We start from the raw sequence: 19,063 nt of genomic DNA, 5'->3' as shown, positions 1-19,063 counted from the left end.
TCCTTTCTAAAGCAATAAATTTGAATTATATTGCCGAAACCGGTTTGGCTCAGTGGATAGAGCGTTGGCCTGCAGACTGAAAGGTCCCAGGTTCGATTCCGGTCAAGGGCATGTACCTTGGTTGTGGGCACATCCCCAGTAGGGGGTGTGCAGGAGGCAGCTGATCGATGTTTCTCTCTCATCGATGTTTCTAACTCTCTATCTCTCTCCCTTCCTCTCTGTAAAAAATCAATAAAATATATTTTAAAAAAAAATTTGAATTATAGATTTGGCCACATCCCACATTTATTTATATGTAGTAATATTCTCCATTATGTTGTTTATAGTTTATAATTGGGATTTTGATTTCCTTTGACACCATATAATTATTTTGAAAAGTTATTTTTTAAGTGACCAGGTCTTACTGTTTTGTTTTAAACGAATTTTTGCTTCCTTCTTTTGAGGCTAGGATATTTGGGCTACAAATTTTTGTTTGTTAGCATTTATTGAAATTTCATTTGTGATCTTAAAAATAACAAGTATCATCAGTGGGACAAAAAATAAATTAATTTATCTATTTAATCATTAAAATTATTTAAACTCTTGGAAACCAATAATAACAAAAGTGATTTGTGTATTTTTCAGAGGATATGCAGGTTTTAGAAAATGAATAATAAAACATGTATTTGTTTTTACTTTAAAGAACAAATCAAGTTTTGTTAGTGTTTACATTTGATACGGCCTGTGGGTCGGGAGATTGATTACAGTTAGAGCCAACTCTTCACTCCTCCTGTGGGACTCGACCCTCTCCTGCTGAGCTCAGTCATGTGACTTGGTTTGCCCAAAGGGATGAAAGCAAACATGATGCAAACAGAGGTTTAAAAAGTGCGTATGGGGTTGGGTTTGCTCGCTCTTGCTTCTTTCACTGCCATGAGAACACACCTGGCGAGCCTGGTGAAGGTGAGAGGTGGAGAAGAGCCACGCTGCTCCAATCAGCCCAGCCGAGGCACCTCCCCCGCTGCAGTCAGCCCCCCTCAGGTCTGTGAGCAGCCCAGCCCAGGCCAGGCTAGCAGAGCCCCGGGGAGCCACAGCTGACAGAGTCCTGAGTGAGCCCCGCTGCAAATCAGCTGGTCCTCAGATTCCTGAGCGAAATGGGTGCTTGTTGTTGTATGCCACTGAGGTTTTGTGATTGTTTGTTACACAGTTTTATTTTGACCATAGATAACCGATGACAGAAAGTTACATGCCATGTTTTATATGTAAGTTTTCCTAAGAGGTTAGTGGGAATAGTCAAACAGGAGGGTTGATGACATCTCCATTCTACTTTTATTAGGTGATGCATTGCAGTGTACCTGTTCCCAGTTAGATAGGCTTAAAGATAATTTTCAGTTTCTAATAAAACTAATTTCCCCCCAATGGAAAAGTGGATTATAAAGATCCTTACAAAACGACCCTAGATAGAAGGTAATTCTAATAATTCAGGAAAAAGCAAACAACAACACAAAACAAAACAAATCCCCAAATGACTGAGCAACACATCTTTTAGTCCTAGTAGAAGTCTTCACCAGTCCCACTGAGAGGTAAAAGCAAGACGGTGTAAGGCAGTGATGGCGAACCTGTGACACGCGTGTCAGAGGTGACACGCGAACTCATTTTTTTGGTTGATTTTTCTTTGTTAAATGGCATTTAAATATATAAAATAAATATCAAAAATATGTCTTTGTTTTACTGTGGTTGCAAATATCAAAAAATTTCTCTATGTGACACGGCACCAGAGTTAAGTTAGGGTTTTTCAAAATGCTGACACGCCGAGCTCAAAAGGTTCGCCATCACTGGTGTAAGGGGACCTCAGCGGGGGTGTGACCTAGTGTCTGCTGTGCTCACAGTGACCGCCAGGCAACGCGGGGCCTCCTGAGAGCAAGGCATTTAAAACGGCATTCAGAACCTGGAGGCAAACATTTGCATTTTTAAAACTGTGTTTAAATCATATGATATTATATCCAAGTGTATTTAAATATAAAACCTGTTTTGAGCCCTGGCCGGAGTGGCCTGGTTGGTTAGAGTGTTGTCCCATACACCAAAAGGTCTCGGGTTCAATTCCCACTCAGGCACACACCTAGGTTTCGGGTTTCATCCCCAGTGGGAGCGCTTATGGGAGGCAACCAATTGATGTTTCTCTTTTTCTCTCCCCCCTCCCTCCCCACCTCCCTCCCTCCCTCCCTCCTTCCCTCCCTCCCTCCAAAAATCAGCCAGCATGTCCTCAGGTGAGCATAAAAAACAAAAAAACAACCTGTTTTGAGATTTTTTATTTTTTGGTATAAAGACAAAAAATCACAGATCATAGGCGATACACTTGTTCATCTTTTCATGGTAAAGTCACTTAAATTATACCCAGAAAGCCACTTCGGACACTTAAAAGTGTACCCTTATTGGCACAGCGGGATGACAGGTCACACCCCTGCTGTGGAGCAGGGGCTGGGAATCGGAATGCGTGTGCTCACGGCGGGGGCTGCTCCCCTGGGCTCAATGGGTTTAGGGTGAGTCACAGTCACATCACAAGTGAAATGTATTCGTTGCCTCCGTCATAGGCAAGGAAATGCATCAAGTGGAAGCCAGAAGCATGAGTGATACATTGAAAAAAGTGGGAGAATCTTTCAAACATGCTCAGAAGAGAGGAGTGACCATGGCAGTATTTGTACCTCACAGAGGAGAGGTTATCTCACGGTAAAAAGTTTCAAAGTCTTGGTCAAATTTAAAGTGAAACACATTGTTTCCTCACACAAAAAGGGAAGCGTTCCAAATTTGATGACCTTTTCCCTTGGTGACCAAGTGGACAGTTTCAAAGAAACTAAGCATTTAACAGGTCCATTCAAGGTGAACAAGCTGTTACAGAAAAACCGGAGAAGAAGCAAGCAACGCTTAGAGAGATGGAGTTACATTTTATTACGAGCGGGCCCAGAGGAAAATGTTTCTCAAATTCTGGGTGAAATCACACAGGAAGTTTCTCATATTAATACGACCTTACCCTCTTTGTCTCCCAAATATGGTGCTTTCCGGTCCCCTTTGCAAGTTCTTGAAGAGCCCCTATGTGCTGGGGCTTTGAGACCTCGACCAAAGGCTTGGCCTGACGCCAGCACTGATAACTTCATCTGGGGAAGGTTTAATGGCCTCTCTGAAGTGGGAGTAATCTTATTTTCCTTATTATTTAAGCCAGCAAGCATCTACAGAAGCCAGAAATAGCAGGGTTAAAATTTCAAACAGCAGTTTTTATATAAGATGGATGCTTCAAAGGGAGAAACGCTGCTGTACTTAAACTTGTGTTAAGGAAAGAACATCTTGAAAACATATGTCTGCAATGTTTCATTCTTATGTGATTTTGTTGCTGAAGGCAATATATGCCATTTATAATATATCTCATATACAACCCCAAAACCCCAAGAATAATTTTAAGAAAGTCTAGCTTGCTTTAAAAACCATTCAAAGAATTTGTTGTTTTTGAACTTATTTTGTTGGAAAAAATCAAAGCATATTACATTCAAATTATTTTGAATGAATAACTGATTGACAGGAAGATGGAATTTTACTAACAGAATTTTAGCAAAAATCTTTGCCTAATGGACTTGGAGAGTGCAGCTCCCGGTGACGCTCCCGTGTGGCCCGTGGGCTTTGGAGGAGCGTCGGACCACGGCAGCCGTTAAAACGAAATACTGACCCACACTGAGTCCAGAGCCTGACTTCAGAACCTGTGTCAGGAAGATTTTTATAAACAATGAAACATATTCAACCCCACTGCCTGCGTGGGGGCACGTTCTTCACAGGCAAGGTGATGTGGGATGCTAATGAGTGCAGGACGGAGGGCCCACGCTGCCTGCTCAGCATCTCCACCAGCCCTCACCGCAGGCTCTTCAGCAGCCTGGAAACCCTGACTTAGGCCTGCTTTGCTTTCTCTCCTTTGCCTTTTAGAGACTGTAAGTCATATAGAACCTGATAATATACTATAGTTGTTCTTTAGAGTCTCCTTTTACTTCCAACAGATTTTGCTTTATTACATTAATACTCTCTTCTGGCACACATGCTTTTTCTTTCAATATCAGAATGTCATTGCAAAATATACAATTTGTTCAGTTTAGCAATTTTTGTTGGTTTGGAATTTATGTTGTCTGATATGAACACCATGCTGACTGGCTTACCGTTGTTCAATCTTTTACTTAAACATTTTCTGTGTTACTTCTTCAGATTCTTAAGAACAGCAGTAGCTGCACTTTCATTGTGGTGCCTGCTTGGCCGTCTTTGTTCTAAGACACCATGGGACTGATGGGCACCTACTGCCAAGCCGCAGTTCCGATCTCATTTCATCTCGAATTCTCCTTTGACATAAACCTACTTCTAACTCCCACTCCCAACCCTTTACAATATCTATTGTTTTAGTTGACTTTTCCCCTTGTAGTTATTTGCAGTTTACACAACTTACTATGAATTCTATGAATATATTTAATTAAAAATACCTCATTATACTTCCTTTAATTATCAGCATCAAAATAAAATATTACTATTTTTCATCAACTTTAGCATGAGGAAAACATTTATTTACTTTTCTTTAAATTTCTTTTGATTAAGAGAATTATTATTAGCTTTTTAAACTTTTGTTTACTCTCTTAGAATAAATTTTGACATTTGTTTTATTCATTTAACCACACTTACAAAAATATTTAGACAAACCTATGCTTATGTAATCTCATCAACCACTACCATATTTCATATTTTAGTTTCTCTTTTTAACGCCTGGTGAGGTTTTATTTAGGTTTTATTTAAAGGCATTGGCGCCTTTAAAGCTCGTTTTCTGCCAAGGACATGGCCGTCACCCAGTGTGATTGAAAGGAAAAGCCCGCGTCCAGTGTGATGTTTCATTTTATGGTTTGTGCAGTCGTCTCCCCTGCTGCCATGTCTATAGTGATCTTTCTTTATTCTTTTGATGCTTAAAGTCATCAGGATGTATGTGTGTTGTTCCTTTTCGTTAATTATATTTGGTTCTTGGAAACAACTTTGATCTGAGATCGCAGAAGGTATTGCTTCTGTTCAGAAAGTATTCTTTCATTATATCTCCCTCTGTCCAAGGGAGACTTCTGATCCTTCTTCCTCACTTTGGCTTTATCTTCTGCAATCTCTAAAGTGATATTAACGCAAATGCCATTTAGTCATCGTGTTATATTCTTCTATTAACCAGGTCCAAGATCTGTTTCTCCTTTGGCTTGCAGATTCCATCCTTTTCTTAATTAAAATGAAAAAATCAAACACGTGGTGTAAAAACGTTTTTCTGAAATATTAAAAAAAAATCCTTCCTGAATTGTAGGCGCTATATTCTCTTTTTATTGTAACTTTGTTTCTTGCCTTTCTCTTGGGAGGCCCGAGGGTCCAGGTGCTCCCTCGGGCCCTTCCTCTGACCTGCAGGACTTGGTCCCAGTTCAGGGGCAGAGGTGTGCCCGGCGTGCGGGGTGCAGTGGGAGGGCAGTGATGTCCCGCCTGGAGTATTTTTGTTAGTTGTTGATGGTGTGGTCATTTGTCATTCCCTTCATGTCCCTCTTGTGGGGAGAAGACGGCTGACTACCATGATGGGAGCTAATACGCCAGATATGAAGCCTCAGGCCCTGCGAGATGGGCCCAGGAGATGGACTTTCCTGGGATTCTGAAGCCAGCGATACCGAGGCCTGGGTTGTCTGCAGGGGGGACAGCCATGAACAACTTGCAGGGGCAGGTGCCATGATGGTTGTTGTCACCTCGCCACTCAGTGTTTAGCCTCTGAAGCAGAGGCGACCTCCTCAAACTAGTCCTGTGGGAGGAGCTCACGTGTTGCTGTGGCACCTCTTGACCTTGATCCTGCCGCTTCATCAGTTCTTCAGTCTCCGCCAGGTCTGGGCTCCCAGAGACGCTGGAGGCAGTGTGGGCAGCCTTCTGCTGTGCTCTGCTCTGTAGGCCTCAGAATATGTTGGCTTCTGCCTCTTTTCAACCCTTATCCCCAGTCATCTGTTCTAAGTTCCCCGTTTTGGTTAAGATAACACAGTTGCTTTCCATTTAAACACGATCTCTGACCAATACCGTCTACATTCTGAGGGTTCTCTGTTTAATTCAAGGGTAAAGGTGTGTCCAGGCCTGGCGTTTCCTCACTCGCTGATGGGTCTGTGCGCTCACAGTTTCACATTTATTTTGTTGCTGTTAGGATCAACCCGAGACCTTAAGCTCTGGATGGCTGACATGCAGAGCGCACAGCCACATTTGCTTGGATTTAACAATTATTTATTTGATGCAAATCTATCGAAGTAAGAACTCTCTTGGCTTCATTTCTTTGTGTTTCCTGCTAAAAAGGATGTTTCACCCCTGGGCAATGTGAACCAAGTGCAGCTTTGTTTCTAGGAAACAGGAATGAAACTTTCATGCTCGCCACTTCCCTCTCTACCCCAACTCCACGCCCATCCCTGTCCTATCTGCTGAGCCTGAAGCCCAGCCCGGCTCACTGCTGGCTTCCTTCCCACAGGCAGAGAAGTCAGCACCAAACCCACTTACACCTCTGGTTTATGTGGCTGAGAATTAGTGTCTATGTTGTCTAGAACTTTCTTGCAGGGGTGGGGGGAGCTATCAGTGTGCAGATGAAGCCTGTTGGTTTATCCCTTGTCACCTCCGAGAGTAGCTCCTTCCCTGTCTGACTGGGCCCTCCCATCGGGTCAGTGAAAGTCTCTTCTTTCTGAGGAAGAAGTTAGAAGCGAGGACGGGAGGACAGACACCATCTTTACCTTCTTTAGCTAGTGGACAGTTCTGCACATCTGGCAGATGTTTACCTAAATTACAGTTTTAACTCATGTTGAAGTTTTACAAATCTTTTTATATTGTGTATTTTAGGAATCCTATATAATAAAAGCCTAATATGCTAAGTGTTTGACCAGTTGCTATGATGTGCAATGACCACCAGGGGGCAGACGCTCCAACCAGTAGGTTAGCTTGCTGCTGGGGTCTGCTGATCCGGAATGGGCAAGATGGGCCGGACACGCCCTGGAGCCCTCCCACAGTCCCTCCCAGGCCCCGATTGTGCACCAGTGGGGTCTCTCGGCCTGGCCTGTGCCCTCTTGCAATCTGGGACCCCTCGGGGGATGTCAGAGTGCCGGTTTCAGCCCGATCCTGCAGGCCAGGCTGAGGGACCCCACCAGTGCATGGATCACCAGGCCTCTAGTAGTTAATAAAAAGGTGGAATAGAGCATTAGGTGTCTCTAGCTTTCTATTGGCATAATCTGTTCTATATTGCTAAGATAAATTTTAAGCATTTTAAGAGTCTAATATTGCTAACTCTGTATGAAAGCTTTTATTATCAAGGCACTAACTTTAGTAATAATCTGAAAAAAATAAAGTTGGATTTTTACCTCATTCTTTATACCAATAGAGAAATCCTACTTATATTAAATACTAAAAATATGGAGAAAATAAAAGAACTAGAAGGAGACATGAAAGAAACCTTTTATAGTCTTAAAATAAAAAAGACCTTTGAAAGGACTTCACAAAATCCAGAAGATTTAAGAGAAAAGATGGGTACGATTGACTATAAAAAATGGAATGATTCTTCATTATAAAAAACACTATAAAATGGTATTTTTTGAAAACCTGGAAAAAAATGAAAGCAAATGAGAACCTTGAAAAATATTTGCAACACATATGGGCAAAGAATGCATCCTAAAACATATAGAGTATTTATAAATCAGTAAGAATATAAACATCACCCACCTAGTAACCAAAAACCATGAAAACAGGCAAAAATAGACTTTGAAATGATAGGAAAATACTCAACTTCACTTAAAATAAAATAAATGCAAATTTAAACCAATGAGTTGTGCACCTGCACAGATGCTTGATTTACAAGAGGCTTTATGTTAATACCGAGGTTCCTTAGCTTTCTGAGGGGCTGCAGGGACATGCAATACAGCTGCTCAGCATGTGCACACTCTTACGTAGGCGGGCACCGCGGTGGGTGCGGGGCACTCAGACCCTCTCTTTTATACCCTTGTATTCCTGGTGGCCCGAGGCCTGCATGCCAGGTCACAATCCCCTCAGGCCGGGAAAGGATGAGGCAGACACAACGGTCCATAATCACTTAACTTTGTTCTTTCTTGAGAAACAGGACTTTTAGGTCACTACCCCAGGCATTCCGGGCTCCCAGATTGTAACATTAGTGATAAAGAGCAACAGGCGCTGTGACCCACTGTGTTGGGTGGAGGTGTAGTGTAACTGTCACTCTCATGCATTGTTGGCAGGGATACTGTTGTAATTAGCTAGTTATTAATATTAATAACATAAAAGGAGCAAAAGGGAGGCCAGACATTATAAGCATAGCTGTCTGGGCAGCTTCACCGAAGCTGCAACTCCACATGCCCAGGGAACCACCGGCCTTCCCTGCATCTCCCTGGGGAAAGGGTCTAACAAAGGGAAAGATGGGGCATGTGCAGTGAAGTTGGGGTGACCTAGGGAAGGTATTTGCCTGACAATCTAGCCTGAGGAACTATGGGTTGAGTAGAGGGGGTGGAGCCAATGCAAAAATTTGGGAATCCATAATCCCCCAGACAAAGGACTTCGCTCTCTTGGCTCCTGTGTGGCTGGCTCTCTGGCATTCGGCTGTGTTCCTTCCACAGCCACATGACTCACAGCCATGAGGACTCCATGTGCAACAGCCTGGGAACACAAACTCCACTAAGTTGGCTGGTGCTGGACTGGACTGTGCCAACCCTGGGCAGGGCTTTAATCCTAGCTCTGCTGAAAGCAATATGAGCTTCTTCCTTGTCAGAACAGAGGGGAATAGGACCTTGGAAACTCAGGGGTGTAATTCCACAGAAATAAAGCTTCTACAGGATCTCATCCTCCTCTGTGAATCTCAGAAAATTCTTTTTCTTGTGACATCACAAGAAGTCCACGTACCCCAGCAGCAGGTGGGCAGAGGGAGAGCTCCCTGCCCATAACAGTTGGGACTTAGGAGGGCACTTTGAGCATATCTATCAATATTTTAAATGCATGTTCTCTTTAACTTTCAATGATAGGAATTTGTCCTACATATATATCCAAAGAAAGGGCATTTACTAGAACTCTGGTTATATTAGCAAAAAAATGGAAACCACCTAAAAGCTCTTCTGTGGGGTCTGATGCAATAAATCAAGCCAAGGGAACAACACAGAGCCACTTCAAAATGAGAGGCAGGTCAACGTGCACAGATATGGACAATCTCAGAGCTCCAGGAAGTAAAACAGTCAAGGCATGAAGCAGTGTGCATAGATGTCTAAAGGAAGTGCATATCCTATATAATAAAAGGCTCATATTCAAATAGACTGAACAGAGGAATAACCCAACAACCAAACAACTGGTCACTATGACGTGTGCTGACCACTAGGGGGCATGCACAGAACATAGCAGGGCTCGGCAGCAGGCAGTAGAGCACAAAACATGGCAGGCGTCGGCCATGGTGGGATGGTGAAGCAGGTGAGTAGGGTGCCAGACCAAGGTTACTGAAAATTCTTTGCTCCTGCACATCATGGTCCCGCCTGGCACTCGCACCCATCGCTGGTGCCCAGTGCTGGCCCTGATTACTTGGCGCCATCAGCGGGTGAGAGCTGAAGCTGCTGGCCCTGATTGCCCCTCAGGGCTTCTCCACCTCCCCCTGTTCCTGAGGGGCGATCGAGGCTGGCAGCTGCCTCTTGCACCCACTGCTGGCAACTGCCCCGCTCACACCCACTGCTGGCACCGGTCCTGGGTCCTGATCACTTGGCATCATTGGCAGGTGCAATCAGCAACTGCCTGCCCTGATCGCCCCTGAGGGCTTCTCCACCTCCCCCTGCTTCTGAGGGGCAATTGGGGCAGGCAGCTGCTGCTATCACCCGCTGATAGCACTGGCCCTGCTTGAACCTGCTGCTGGCGCCAGCCCCAATCGCTCTGCGCCATCAGCGGGTGCAAGCAGGGTCGGCGCCGTCAGTGCATGGGTGTGGTGGCAGTAGGAGCAGGGCTGCTGGCAGACAGGGGACTGGGACCATGGCGGGAGGGGCTAGGCAGGGGCGTGAGGATGGGCAGAGACCTGCCCCTGTGCCCACTTCCGCCTCACAGCCCACAGTTTCTTCCAAGGTGCACGAATTCGTGCAGTGGGCCCCTAGTACCTATATGGTTGTGTCTGTGTAGACCACCTCTGGAAATACTGGCAAGAGACTGGTAACTGTTATTCGTAGGAGAATGAGAGAGAGAAAGAGATTATTGTTTTACTTCACATTCTTCTATATACTATAAGTTTTAAAAAAATAAGTCATGTGTATGCATTAACTATTCAACACATGAAAACATAATAATACACACATTGAGAAAAGTGGTATTAACTTAGGGTTATTGTGGCTATGAGAAAAAAATTTTTCCCTTTGAATGAAATAAAATATTTAACTTATTTAAAAAAATAGAAGCAGGAAACATAAAATTACTGTTAAAAATTGAATAACTTTACTTCCATCAAGTTGAATTATCATGACAACATTGGACATTAGACTTATATTATGGAAATCCTACTGGTGGACTTAAAAGCTGAGTCAACATTCATGGTCCCAGTTCCTTTCTTTATATTTCTTATTAACCCACTGCTGTCTGGTTAGGAGTTTCTTTCTGAATTGCAAACCCACTCACCACTTTCCAATATTACCTCACTTGATTTTTTGGCCCCCCTTTTGGTAGGATATGGTTGAGTGTAATTTTTTCCCTTGAAATTATCTTATTCCTTGGCTTTCATGACACCATTTCAGAATCTCCTACTTCTCCATCCTCCCCCAATCCTTTGATTTCATCTTTCTCTTCTTCATACCAAGGCAATTGCCTCGAGTTCTGTCCCCATTGCGTTACTGAGCACATCCCATGTGGTCCACTTTTCTGGACCCTGATTCAGTCCAGGGTCTAGGGTCACACAGGTCTGGGTGTGGCTCAGCAGCATGCACTGACTTGCCTTTTGGAGGTTAATGTGTACACTTCGAATGGCATTTAAGAGCCCCTACACTCTTGTCTTCACCTTAATGTCACCCTTTCCCACTCACACACCTCCTTTCTCAAGTAATATTGTTACAAGTAAAGAAACCCACCTGGAGCTTCGTTTATAAAAGATGGGACTTTATTGGAAGGGACCTGTGGCATCTCCTGAGGGACTGAGCCTCTGGGAAGGTCAAAGGCTGCAGCGGTCTCCAGAACCCCTGGGGCCAAGACTTGATTGTGGCCTGGGCCCCCCACCTCTCAGCACTGCTCTTTTCTGGGAACTGACTCCTTGTTTTCCTTCAATATTATAGCTTCATCTCTTGCTGGTGGAAATTGTGTTTTTTAACAGGATCGCAAGGAAGGCATTCCAGAGACCCACGTATGAGAGATTGTGGAGTGGTAAGATGTATTTGTGGTGCCTGATGCAAAGTCAAAGGAATGTCTCTGGGTTCCCAATGTCTCATCTCCATCTGTCCTGCTGTGGAAAGAATCCGGTCTTGTTTTCATCAAGGCCAGAAACAGGGCTGGTGTCCAGACATTTTGCACCATTGGTTCAGTCCCTGCCCCTGTCCTGATCCGGGAGCTTAGTCTGTTCCCAGCTGGCACTGTGCTCAGGCCCATGCAGTCTGCCCCAGGCCCCAGGCCCCAGGCAGCTTCTAGGGCCACATGGCTGCTGTGGAGAGAATGTGTTCATTTGAACAGGGCTAGCGTGTGTGTGTGTGTGTGTGTGTGTGTGTGTGTGTGTGTGAGAGAGAGAGAGAGAGAGAGAGAGAGAGAGAGCTCTTTGTTAGCTAGGATTATATCATCTCAGGCTTGGGAAGGACCAGGATCTTTCCTTTCTTTCCCTCCCTTCCTTCCTCCCTTCCTTCCTTCCTTCCTTCCTTCCTTCCTTCCTTCCTTCCTTCCTTCCTTCCTTCCTTCTTTCCTTCCTTCCTTCCCTTTCCTTTGTGTGTGTATGAGCATCTTTTTTTATTTCCATTAGTTCCATGTTCCACAAATCAGTACTTAAAAGAGAAGAGGTTCTTTCTTATTGCTCTGAGTGTGCAGTAAGTAGTTTTTAGAAGTGGTTTCCAAGGAGCATTTTTAGTCCAGGCTTCTTCCTGTAATATCATGTTGGAATTTGGACCAGGTCACTGAAGTTCCTCCTGTGTCTAGGTCTGTAATTCTGTGGTTCTATTAAGAGAACAAAGTGGAAGGCTTTTCTTTTAATGATAACGATATCAGTGTTTGTTTCAGATAGGATTCTTTTAAGAATTTTTATTTATTCATTTTAAATACTTTTTTATTTTTCAAATACAGTTGACATACAATATTATATTAGTTTCAGGTGTATATCCCAGTGATTAGACATTGCACAACTTACTAAGTGATCATCCTGGTGAATCTCACTCTCACCTGATACCATACATATGACACTATTATTGGCTACATTCCCTATGCTGTACTTTACATCCCCATGACTATTCTGTAACTACCAATTTATACTTCTAAATCTTTTTACCTTTTTCATCCATTTCCCCAACAGCCTGAATTCTGGCAATGATCAAAATGTTCTCTATGAGTCTTTTTCTGTTCTGCTTATTCATTTATTTTGATTTTTAGATTCAATTGTTGATAGATATGTATTTATTGCCATTTTATTGTTTATATTTTTAACATTTTCCCCCTTCATCTTCTTAAAGAAGACCTTTTAAAGTTTCACATAATGCTGGTTTAGTGATGCTGAAGTTCTTTAGCTTTTTCTTATCTGTTCTTTGATTTTAAATGTTAGCTTCACTGGGTAGAGTAATCTTGGTTGTAAGTCCTTGCTTTTCATAACTTTGAATACTTCTTGCCACTCCCTTCTGGCCTGCAAAGTTTCTGTTGAAAAATCAGCTCACTGTCTTATGGGAGCTCCAGTGTAGGTAACTAGCTGCTTTTCTCTTGCTGCTTTTAAGAGTCTCTGTCTTTAACCTTTTGCATTTTAATTATGATGTGTCTTGGTGTGGGCCTCTTTAAGTTCATCTTATTTGGGACTCTCTGTGATTTCTGGACTTGTGTGTCTATTTTCTTCACTACGTTAGGGAGCTATTCTTTCATTATTCTTTACAATGGGTTTTAAATTTCTGGCTCTCTCTCTTCTCCTTCCAGCCACTTCATGATACAAATGATGCTATACTTGAAGTTGTCTCAGAGGCTCCTTACACTATCCTCATTTTTGGATTCTTTTTGCTGTACCAAATGGGTGCTTTTTGCTTCCTTATATTCCAATCACTGATTTTATTCTCAGCTTCATGTCCTCTATTGTTGATTTCCTGTAAATTATTCTTTATTTCAGTTAGTGTATCCTTCATTTCTGACTGGTCCATTTTTATAGTTTCTATGTCCTTTTTTATGCGGTTGAAGTGCTCACTAAGTTCTTGAACATCTTATAGCCAGTGTTTTGAACTCTATCTGGTAGCTTGCTTGCCCCTGTTTCATTTAGTTATTTTTCTGGAGATTTTTTGTATTCTTTCATTTGGGACCTGTTTCTTTGTTTCTGCATTTTGGCTGCTTCCCTGTTTGTTTCTATGTATTAGGTAGAGCTGCTATGTCTCCTGGACTTGGAAGAGTGGCTTTGTGTAGTAGATTTCAAGGGCACTCGTTTTCCCTGGACCTGATTTCTCTTTAAATTCCTGCCTACTTGCTCCCAGAGATCAAGGTTTATCATTTCAGCATCAGGGAACCAAGGATTACGAATTGTCCTTTAATTGTCCTTCTATAACTGAGGCCCCACTTGCTTTCAATAACTGTTTAAGTACTCTTATATATTGCTGTTTCTCAGGGGACAGTTGCTGTCCCATTATGAAAATTTAGCTGAGAAACAATCCCCTCAAACTTGGAAATCCCCAGCAGGCTCCAATTACTTACTGCTCAGTTACTTTTGTTTTCCAGGTGTTCACCATGTATCGTTGCATTTCTCCTCACACAGGGAACCACTTGCCAGAGTTGATCAAGACCCTGAGTGACACATGAATTATTACTCTGACACACGTTTCTGTGAAAAAGAGGGCTAAGGGACTGCCTGGCTAGAGAAACCAAATAACTCTGTTCACCTGTCTCCATAGGCTTTTATTGTAACAGCAGTTTGAGCTAAAATTAACTATTAGACACTATCAGCAGGGTATGCATCCTTGAGAAGACATATGTGTCTATAGTGTCCTTTAAGCAAGGACATCTAAAGACTAAGCATAAAGATTCCAGTAAACACCCAGGTGCTCAGACTTATTTGGAAAAGTCAAGGCAGGGGAGGTTGCCTTCAGGCAACTCCCCCTGGAGGTTCTGATCTTTTGGAGTTTTCTCCTTACAGACTTTCCAACCAAGTCTCATGTTTCCCCACATGGGGTCACCTGGCCTGAGTTACAGAGTGATCTGCAGATGGCTGCTACTTGTGCTGGGTTTGAAGGTGCCCAGGAGAGGCCATTCTGTGAACCAAGGTGGGCTTCCACTAGTGCTAGGCCTGGGGCCACTAAGCCAGAGGTTGGGGTATGTAGAGCCCAGATGGTGCTTTTTTGAGAGATTTTAGGAAATTTCAAAGCATGAGGCAAGAGAGGACAGTTGTATGGGAAAGCCACAGGAAACAGCTTGGGTGGATCAGCCCTTCCTCCACCTCTGGTTGCTGAGGGCCCCTCTCCTCCACCAGGTGCTGAGGCCCCTCTCCTCCACCAGGTGCTGAGGGCCCCTCTCCTCCACCAGGTGCTGAGGCCCTTCTCTCTTCCACTAGGTGCTGAGGGCCCCCTTCCTCCACTGGGTGCTGAGGGCCCCCCTCCTTCACCAGGTGCTGAGGGCCCCCCTTCCTCCACTGGGTGCTGAGGGCCCCCCTCCTCCACCAGGTGCTGAGGGAGCCCTGGGGAGTTTAGTCAGTGCAGCCCATTAACCAGGCCGTGTCCATTCCACTGAGAGTGGATCCAGTCTTACTCCTGAGTCAAAGCCTAGCTGGCCTGTGCCTGGGAAGTCCTCGGCCCAGGGGGCCAGGGACTCTCTCCCCAGTGGTGCAAGCCCACCCCATGCCAGTGGCCAAGGCCTCAGCTCCTCTTTACCTCACTGTGTTTCATTAAGACTAAACCGTACCCTGAATTTTTAATTTTTTTATCTGGACCCCTGATGTCACCCTTAACCCTTCCTGATTGTTACTCCTACCCAGCTCCAGAGCACCACTGGCAAATAGGAATTTAGTGTGAACCACCTCTCTGATTTGACATTTCTAGCAGCCATATTAAAATGTAAAAGGAAACAGGTAGTTAATTTTAATAATATCTATTATTTAATCCAGTATATCTAAATATTGTCATTGTCATTCAATGTGTTATCAATGTAAAATTATTCATGAGATATTTTATTTTTTGGTTTGGTACTAAGTCTTTGAAATCTGGTATTTTGCTATTATACCATTTCTCAATCCAGACCAAACATATTTCAGGCATCGAGCTGCCCTATTGAACAGCATAGCTCTGGATTCTCTCAGTTCCTGCAACAGAGCTGGGACACAGAGTGCTCAGATGTCAGGTTAGATGTTATTTTGGGTGTGTCTTTAAGGTGTTTCTGGATGAGATTAACACTGGAAAGTGCACACTGAGTGACAGGATGGCCCTCCCCCGTGGGCGGGCATTGTCCAGTCAGCTGGAGGCCTGGTTGGAATAGAAGACTGAGTAAGAACTCCCTCTCCCTCCATGGTCTGGTTGTGAGCTGGGCCGTTGGTCTCCTGTCTTTGAACTTGGGCTTGGACTGGGACGTGCACCACCAGCTGTCCTGGTCTCCAGCTTGCTGACCGCAGACTCAGGACTCCTCATCCTCTGTAATCATGTGAGACAATTTCTTACAGTAAATTTCTTTGCATCTCTATCTTCTATTGGTTCTGTGTCTTGAGAGCCCAGACAAATACAATTCCCATAAACTGAATATGTGGCCCTGCGATGCTGATGTCCCAATACAGCATGAAGGTGCATTTGTGGGACCCGCTCTGCACATATCAAGGTGCCGTGAAGGCAACCTGAGCTAACGTGGAGCCAGATCTAGGAGAAATGAGCAGGCAGCTGTGCAGTGCGGTCTCAGAACAAGGTGACATTGAGGAGCCATCAGCAGAAGGTGGAGTCAGAGAATGGAACCAGAAGTCCAGAAAACTGGCCTGAGCATCATGGTGGGACCAAACCAGAAATGTGAGGGACAGGTGTCTCTCTTAGTGAAGCTGAGAACATTAACTGTGGTGGGTGTGGCTGAGCTTTGCAGGTCTTTGAACCTGGGTTTATCTTCCCTGAAAAACACTGGGAGTTCACTACCTTGCATTATGCTTCTGTCACTGAGGCCATCCCCGACACTTAACTCCTGGGTGTCTCGTGCCTGTCTTCCTGGCCCAGTCTCTCCTCACCCACCAGTGCTCTTTACCTGGCAGGTGTGAACATCCAGCCACCCCCGGACTTGCAACTGCATTGCCTGTGGTTGATGTCCAAACAGTCAGAAGAATATTCAGGAACCCTCGTGTCCTATCTTCTGAGTATCTTCTCCGGTCTTCCTAGCCATTGTCCCCATCCCCCGCCACACACAGGACATCTCATGCTCTTTGCCCCATCGCACGTTCTTCTTCACATCTGTGCCTTTTTGTATAGTTTTCTCCGTGTCTGGGAGTCGCCACCATTTGCGTTCCTCAACCAGAGTCTTCTGTTTCCCCTCTAAGCTGAGTGTAGCTGCCGCTTCCTCCAGGGCTCTTCCCTGACGTTCTCTCTTTTCTTCACTCCAGGTCAGATCAGATGCTGGTGTCTTGTATTTTCAAAAGCACTCAGCTCCCCCTTGTGACAGCACTCATTCTCCTGGGTTTTAATCACTTGCTCAGATATTGGCCTCCACACCAGACCAAGGATCTTGAAGGCAGTTCTGTATTCTCAGGACATCACACTGGCTGGGCTTGAGATGGTCTCAAGGCAGTTCATGCAACGCGTGAACTTACCCAGCTTCTGTGAAGACCATCGGCTGGAACTGGGCCCTAAAAACCTGCTTGCTCGAAGCTTCCTATGTGGTTTGAACTGTGATTCCCCAGCTGCCTCATGGCTGTCAACAGGTGCCGGCCGCACCTCTGAGAGCGCCGTCCGGCAGTGTGCATGCGATAAAGGCTGCGTGTCCAAGGAGGCTCACAGCAGCATTGCCTCTGATAGAGAAACAAATGACCATGAATAAGTAACTTACGGCAGGCCAGCAAGTTGGAATTTATAGTCTTAAAAACCACAAGCATAAAGGTGACAGACAGCCTGGAAGAGGAAGGACTCAGCCCTTTTTGTGCACCTCCCCAGAAAGAAAATTCCAACTCCTTAAATGATCCTTTGCCCATTCATTCATTCAACAAATATTCACTGAATGCTTATAATGTACAGGCCCTGCTCATTAGCAAGAAGTCTAGATTTCAATTATGATTTTAAGGGGAAATAGATGATAAGGTTACAGCACCCATCACACAACATTTGATTTAGAGACATTTTCATTCACCATTTCTCCCTCACAAAGTCCCTCTGGTAAACGCTCTTAAGACCTCTCCCCACCCTGCTCGTGTTCCCCACTGCTTTATACCCCTTCCTGTCTTGAGGGAACTTATCCGTTGTTCTCCGGTTTCTCCAACTGTGAACCCTCACACTCATCACCCTCCTCGGTGAACAAGGGGTCCTTTACTGCTATTTTGGTAGCAGCAGTGGAGAGATTGTAAAGGGCAGGCGCCGTTTCCTCCCACAGCACTGTCCCTCCTGCCAGGGGTGCTGTGGAGACGGCGCTCACTGTGGTCTCTCCCAAGTCAGGGGCATGGTGGGCAGGACCACCTTGTGGCCTGTACAGGTGGGGACAGGTTGACACACGTACGAGTTTCCAGGAGGGTCTGAAGATGGCGTCAGTTGTTTTATAAGAGGATTGATGAGTGCTCCATGGGCAGGGAGCACTCCTGTCTGGCTGTTCTCTCCCCTCTCGGAGCTGGGAGCAAGGTGCTGTGGGAGAAGAGAAAGAGAGAGAGCCAGTTGGCCTACTTCTAAGTAGATCCCAATAGTATGTGAATAATTCATGTATTTAAAATAACAAAATAAATATTTTATGGGTCTTTGAAATTCACAGATTGAAAGCCAGCCTTAGAGTGATGTCACCAAGATGGTGACATAGGTTCTTCCTGACTTTGCTCCCTTCCCCAGAAGAGCAACTACCAGCTATTCACAGACAAGACACCACCAGAGCGTGAAGTGGAGGCGCCCGTACAGACCCTGGCAGCTGCATGGAAAGGGTGTGGGGCAGCTCCACGCTGACCTCACTGTTGCTCACCCTGAGCCTCCTGTTGCCCCAGCAGTGCCCAGTGGCAACATCCAGTCTCGCCTGCCCCCACCCCGCAGCACTGTGGGTCACTTTGTAGGAGCCCTTGCTCTGGTTTTGCCCCCTGGGATGGAAGGGGAGTCTGTAGGGCTCAACCACTGGGCATCTGATTAAAAGCTGGCCTTTAGCCACAAATACCATTGCACAGCAACATGTTGCTATTGGTGGGCATGCATAACCCTGAGCTGACAGCATTTCACTTGGGGCCTTGCTGGTCTGCCTCCTGTGGGTCCTGAGGACTCTGTGCCCTGTGAACACCAATCTAATCCGAGCAGTGTGGGACCCTGAGCTGCACACCACTGCCCCTGAGGGATGTTTTACAACTCCTTCCCAACCATCGTGGGCACATCTGAGAAACCTGTTAATAAAACTTGGTGGTGAGTCATTATAAAGCAGAACAATAAGTTGGAGGGAGTTGCATCTACACTAATAAAAGACAAAGATGCTAATTGACCGTACATTCGCTATGCCCACCAGCCAATCAGAAGAGTATGCAAATTAACCCAACAAAGATGGTAGTTAATTTGCATACACAGGCACCCAGCAAAGACTGAAGACAGTGTAGAAGGAAGCTAAGCACTGCAGAAGGGAGCCAAGCGGCAGAGAAGGGAACGGATCAGAGGTAGCAGAGACGGGAGTGAAGCTGAGGCAGCGGACATGGGAGGGAGTGAAGTGGCAGAGAAAGGAGGAAGGCGAAGCAGAAGACACAGGAGGG

The sequence above is a fragment of the Myotis lucifugus genome, unplaced genomic scaffold, assembly GCF_000147115.1.
Source record: "Myotis lucifugus unplaced genomic scaffold, Myoluc2.0 scaffold_299, whole genome shotgun sequence".
In the NCBI taxonomy this organism is placed as follows: domain Eukaryota; kingdom Metazoa; phylum Chordata; class Mammalia; order Chiroptera; family Vespertilionidae; genus Myotis; species Myotis lucifugus.
Note: the sequence above shows the minus strand (reverse complement) of the source record.